This window comes from Macrotis lagotis, chromosome 8, assembly GCF_037893015.1.
Source record: "Macrotis lagotis isolate mMagLag1 chromosome 8, bilby.v1.9.chrom.fasta, whole genome shotgun sequence".
NCBI lineage: Eukaryota > Metazoa > Chordata > Mammalia > Peramelemorphia > Peramelidae > Macrotis > Macrotis lagotis.
The window spans coordinates 94,897,632-94,904,472 of record NC_133665.1 but is presented as its reverse complement, the minus strand read 5'-3'; the positions used below and the strand labels follow the sequence as shown (position 1 = coordinate 94,904,472).

The following is a 6,841-nucleotide window of genomic DNA, read 5'->3' as shown; positions in this document are numbered from 1 at the left end:
CTGTAGCTCCTTTCTACATCTGAAGGATTTGTTTTGCTTAGAGAGTTTTTTTCTTATCTCCTTTTCCAACTGCCAATTCTGCTTTTTAAAGCATTCTTCTCAATAACTTTTTAAACTGCTTTATCCATTTGACCTAAGCTGGTTTTTAACATATTATTTTCCTCAGCATTTTTTTGGATCTCCTTGACTAAGCTGCTGAATTTGTTTTCATGTTTTTCCTGAATCTTTCTAATTTCTTTTCCCAATTTTTCTTCTATCTCCCTTACATGATTTGCAAAATGCTTTTTTGAGCTCTGTCATAGCCTGAGCCAACTTTCATTTTTCTTGGAGTCTTTAAATGCAGAAGGTTGAACTTCCTCATCTTCAGATTGAGTATTCTGATCCTTCTTGGGATCATAGACAAAGTATTTGTCAATGGTCAGGTTCCTTTTTTTCTCTGTTCACTCATTTCTCCAACCTGTGCCTGGTTTTGGGGTGCTTCCTGACCTTTTGAGTTTTATTGGGACACCCCCACAAGGACTTCAGTATATGAGACTCTGACTGCTATTCTGGTCTGTGAACGACCACAAGTGCACCCCTCTGCCACAGGGTGGTCCCTGTTCTATGGGGGGGGCTAGACTGTGATCAGGATCTGAATGTGGTCAGAGTCCCAGACACTTGTTGCAGGGGCAGAGGACAGACCTCAGAAATCTCCTTCCTCTCCCCTACTTTTGGTGGGCTGAGCACTTAACTGCCTAGAGGCTCCTGCTATTCTTTTTTTTTTTCTTTTTAAAAAACACATTGATGTCATTTATTTCTATGTAAACCTCCTTTCTCAGTATATCTGTACCAGTCACACAGAGCCATTCCTTGGAGTAGAGTAAAAAAGAAAAGAAAAAAAAAAGAAAGTGTCAGTTCAGCAAACATAATTACCTGTCAACTGAACCCAACTGTAAGCATTTTGTCACACTCATAATCCACAACTTCATCAAAGAAGAGAGGAAAGTTATAACTTATAACACTTCCTTGGATCAAAATTGGTCATTAGAGTTTGATCGGTAGCGGAGAGCGGACCCCAGAGACCCCTGAGAGCAGCCCCACCGCAGCAGCAGGCCCCGGTCACCATCACCGCAACCATGAGCAGCGAGGCCAAGACCGGCAGCGGCTGCGGCGGTCCCGGCGGGGACAAGAAGGTCATTGCAACGAAGGTTTTGGGAACAGTAAAATGGTTCCATGTAAGAAACGGCTATGGTTTCATCCACAGGAATGACACCAAGGAAGATGTATTTGTACACCAGACTGCCATAGAAGAATAACCCCAGGAAGTACCTTCGCAAGTGTGGGAGATGGAGAGACTGTGGAGTTGGATGTTGTTGAAGGAGAAAAGGGTGCGGAGGCAGCTAATGCTACAGGCCCTGGTCCATATGCAGCCGACTGTAACCATTACAGACGTTATCCCCGTCGTAGGGGTCCTCCACGGAACTACCAGCAGAATCACCAGAATAGTGAGAGTCGGGAAAAGAACTAGGCATCAGAGAGCGCTCCAGAAGGCCAGCCCCGACCACGTCGTCCCTACCGCGGGCGACGGTTCCCACCTTAGACCCTATGGGTGTCCACAGTATTCCAACCCTCCTGTGCAGGGAGAAGTCATGGAGGGATGCAGGAGATCAAGGTAGACCAGTGAGACAGAATATGTGTCGGAGTTATAGACCACGATTCCGCAGGGGCCCTCTTCGTCAAAGACAGCCTAGAGAGGAAGGTAACCAAGAAGACAAAGAGAACCAAGGAGATGAGCCCCAGGGTCAGCAGCCACCTCAACGTCGGTACCGCCCCGTAACTTCAATGACCGACGCAGATGCCCAGGGAACCCTAAACCACAACATGGCAAAGAGACAAAAGCAGCCGAACCACCAGCTGAGAACACTTCGGCTCCCGAGGCTGAGCAGCGCGGGGCTCCGTAAATGCCGGCTTACCATCTCTACCATCATCCGCTTTAGTCATCATACAAGAAGAAAGAATATGACATTCCAGCAATAATAAGAAATGAACAAAAGATTTGGGACGGAAGACCTAAGTGCTTGCTTTTTGCTATTGACCAGATAACTAGAACTCTCTGCATTATCTATGCAGCATGGGGTTTTTATTATTTTTACCTAAAAAAGTCTCTTTTGGGGAATGACAAACATGTTTTATAAAAAGCCTGGTTTTCTCAATACACCTTTAAAGGTTTTTAAATTGTTTCATATCTGGTCAAGTTGAGATTTTTAAGAACCTCATTTTTAATTTGTATAAAAGTACACCTGATTTTTTCAAAATTCCACAAACTGCAAGCACCCGTTAATAAAGGTCTTTAAATTTTTAAAAAAAAATGGTCATTATACCTCATATTTTGACCATTATTTCCACTTAACTTCATTTGAAAAGAAGTTTTTTGAGGTTTTCCAGTTGTTCAATTTTCATTCTCTAAGAGGACCATGCCATTGAGAGGATGATGTCTTCACTTTTGTATGAATTGGATTTAAGCGAGGCAAAGTTGTGCAAAGTCATCAGCCTCACTTTCTCTCTCATTCATCTAAGCCCGGTGGCAAGACAAAAATTTAAGATGACTGGCAATGTTCCAGATGATCCTTGCCATTGTCATTGTTTACTGTCCTTTTTTTCCCAAGGATACCTTAATTGATGAGACGCTCAAATTTTTCTTCACTCCCCACTTATAAGAAATGGTACATTTATAGATTTTATATGAACCAAAAAAAAATGACTGGATGTAAATGAATTGACAACCCTTTTTATTATGTCCTTAGACAATACTTCGAAAAATCTGATAAAAGCTTTCAATAGCTAGGTTTTTCAAATGATGATTGCCTTAGATAATAATTAGAACCCACTTCTTCCAGGATACCTGCTGAGTTGCTAGGCTGGGAGCTTCTTTATAAGAAAGTTATGATGTATATTTATAGTAATTATAGCCTCCAGTTACATCAGTAGTGAGATCATTGGAATACCAAAGACTACAATGTTCACAGTAAGTTTTTAAAGGATCTTATGCAGAAATATTGTAGAAGGTGTCTTTGGCAATTATTGATCCAAAATAAGTGGATTCTATTCCCATCTTGTACTTATTTATGAACACAATTGTAAATACATAATTCTTTTTGAATTATAATCTATTTTTCTTTTGTTAAATATTTCTGTCACATTTACATTAGGCCATTAATATTTAGCATTTATTTTTTAAAATTTTGATTTCAAATTTTCTCCCTTTTTCCTTTCCTCACCACCTTTTAGAAAGGCAAACAATATGATATTGACTATACATGTTAAGTCTTGGAATACATATTTTTATTTTATCCATGTTGGAAAAGAAAACACACTCAAAACAAGAAAAAAAAGTTTAAATATATGTTATATATAATATATATATATATATATATATATATATGCATGTATATACTTTATTCTCCACTCAGAGTTCATTGATTTTGTCTCTGAAGGTAAATAAAATTTTTCAACATGGTTTCTTTGGAATTGTCTTGGATAATTATCTTGATCAGAATAGTTATGTTTTTCATAATTTATTATCCTTGCAATGTCTTCCCAGGTTTTTCTTAAATAATTTTGCATTATCATTTTTATAGCCCAATAGTTTTCCACCATATTACTACATCACCATTTCTTCATTCTCCAATTGAAGGGCATCCATTTTATTTCCAAATTCTTTGCCACTACAAAAAGGGGTGTTATAGATTATTTTTCTGGAAACTAGTTTATTTTCTTTTTCTTTGCTCTCTTTGGGATATGCATACCTGTTAGTAGTATCATTGGGTCAAAGTTTATGAAATTTTATAGCCCCTTTGGCACAGTTCCAAATAGTTCTCCAGAATTGGTTGGAATATTTCAACTTCACCAGGAGTGCATTAGTGTTCCTATTTTATCATGTTCACATTTGTTGTTTACTTTTTCTATAATGTTAGCTAATCTGATTAGTGTGAGATGGCACCACAAAGTTGTTTTAATTTAAATTTTTCTAATTGATAGTGATCAAGAGCATATTTTTGAATGACTATTAATAGTTTTGATTTCATTTTCTGGAACTTGTCTATGATTTCCAGGAGCCAAGATGATAGAGTTAGCAGTGCTGTAACTCTTCCATATTCACTTCCAAACCACCATAAATTAGCACCCTCAAACAAATCCTGGAACACCAAAACAAGAAAAAATGGGGTAAAACAATTTTTTAGTTCAAGAAACATGGAAGATCAGAAAGAAAGGTCTCTTTTTTTCTAGTTAAAGGGGAGCACATTTTAGGACAAGAAGCATCCTATTAAGCTAGCATCAAGCCCTACCTTGGCAAATCAACAGAAGATCTTGAGCTCAACTGTGATGGAGAAGGCAAACCACCAGGACACCCCAGCTGTCTCAGCCTAACCAGAAAAAGCAGCAAACTTCAGCTGAAAACCACCAGGTGCTTCAGTGTAACCCCAGGCAAACCTTCAGCCTTCAGAGGTCAGAGCACCATTTGCCTCAGTTTATCCCTAGGGAAAAACAGAAACACCCTACCAGCTTCAGCACATGAGACACCACCACTAGAATCCTAGTTGAGCAGCAGGTAAGCTACCAGACACTGAGGGCCTCCACCAAGTGAAGACTGCCTATTCAAATCCTTTGATCATTTATCACCTGGACAATGGTGTCTTCAGGTTTCTTTTTTATTGATTCCTTGCTTTTTTCTGAACCTTTTGTTCTTCAAGATACATTTTTCTAGTTCTATAAAATAATCCATTAGAAGTTTGATTGATATGGAACTGATTAAGTAAATTAGCTAAGATAGAATTGTCATTTTTATTATGTTGACTCAGCCCACCTATAAGCAATTAATATTTCCCCAATATTTGTGTTTTGATTTGTATGACAAGTTTTTAAGTTGTTTTCATATACACTTCAGTTTATTTTACACTTAGGTAATTTTACTATCTACAGGTATTTTAAGTGCAATTTGTCTTTCTAGCTCTTCCTGCTAGATATTGTTAGTAGCAAAGAAATATTGATGATTTTGTGCATTTATTATATATTCTGCAACTTTATTAAAGTTGTTAATTCTTTCAAATAGATTTTTAGTTTATTATCTAAAGTACTCCAAGCTACCATTACATCATTTGCAAAGAGTGATAGTTTTGTTTCCTTATAGTCTGTTTATATTTCAACAATCTCTTTTTCTTGTCTAATTGCTTTTGCTTGCATTTCTTTTTTTAAGTCTTAGACTTTAAATTGCAGGTTGTACAAGTATCACAGATCACTATAGAAAGTTCATAAGTTAAGGGACAGCGAGTTGGCTAAGTGTCAGGAAGACCTGAGTTCACATCTAGCCTCAGAGACTTAATAATTACCTAGCAAAAACAAAACAAAAACAAAAATGTTGACAAGTTCCTAAAAAGTTCACAAAAGAGGTTGTTTGGTGAAGCAGCTAAATAGTGAGTTTCTTAAAGGGCAGGCAGCTTAGCAGAAATTGAGGGAATGAAAAATTAAAATGTAGGCAGGAAACCACTGATTAAGAAGGCAATAGGATTAAGCAAACAAGAGATGACTGAGGGAGAATAGGAAAAATGATAGTCAAGTTAAAAAGGAAAGGGAGAAAGGAAAGGGAAGAGATAAACATAGATCCAGCCACATAGATCTGTGACTACATTGTTCCAGTAGCATGGAGTCCAGTACTCTACTTTGTGGATTCAGCTTAGAGAAAGGAAAGGGAGAAGAAACCTGAGCAAAGAGGGCAAACCAGACATAACCTTGCTCAAATACATTTCTGTGGGAGGATGAATGTGGTCCACTGTTTTTATTGCTTTTATTTTTAATTGATGTTTTATTTTTCCAAATATATGTTATGAAAGTTTTTAAAAAATATTCATCTATATGCCTATGCAAATTTCTAAGTTACAAAATTTAATTCCACCTTCCTTTCCCAACCACCTCCTAACTGCTGAGAGCAGTTAGGTTAATATTGTACTTACACAATTGTGTTAAGCATGTTTTCAGACTAGCTATTTTTGGTATGAGGAATTAGTTTTAACAGAAAGAAATACATGAGATATCTTTTAAAAAGTGAATGTGGTGTTCCTCAGATTCTGAAGGATTTTGTTTTGTTTTGTTTTTGTTTTTCTTCGTCTGGATGGGGATAACATAGTCCATAGCCAGTCCTAACTTTCTGAACAGCTGAGTGGAGCTGCTTCACCAAGGCTGATCATCTCACAATGTTGTTGATAATGCATAGATTGTTCTCTTAGTTTTGCTTCCATTGCTCAGTATCAGATAATGTAATTCATTCCATGCTTCTATAGGGTCCAAAAATTTATGGTTTCTTATAGAACAGTAGTATTCCTTAATAGTCATGTAAAATAACTTGTTTAAACATTCCTCAATTAATGGGCATCCCCTCATTTTCCAATTCTTTGCCACTACAAAAGGAGCTGCTATGGTTTACTTCCATTTCTTTTCTATTTTAAGATATTTTATTCTATTTTTTAAGAAATATTTTATTTATTTTCAGTTTTACAATTTTTCCGCCATTCCTGCTTCCCTCCCCCCCACCCTCCACAGAAGGTATTCTTTTATTCTTTACATTATTTCCATGATATACATTGATCTCAGTTGAATGTGATGAGAAAGAAATCATCCTTAAGGAAGAAAAATAAAGCATGAGATAGCAAAATTACATTTTTTTTCTAATTTGAAGGTAATCTTTGTTCAAACTACACAATTCTTTCTCTGGATACAGATGGTATTCTCCATTGCAGACAGCCCAAAATTGTCCCTGGTTGTTGCACTTATGGAATGAGCAAGTTGATCAAGGTTGATCATCATCCCC

At 37.0% G+C, this 6,841-nt stretch overlaps 1 pseudogene; it reads left to right on the top strand.

The window, feature by feature from the left end:
* Window positions 1-966: 966 nt before the first annotated feature.
* Window positions 967-2,322, top strand: LOC141494895 (Y-box-binding protein 1-like; annotated as a pseudogene).
* The last annotated feature ends 4,519 nt before the right edge of the window (window positions 2,323-6,841 follow it).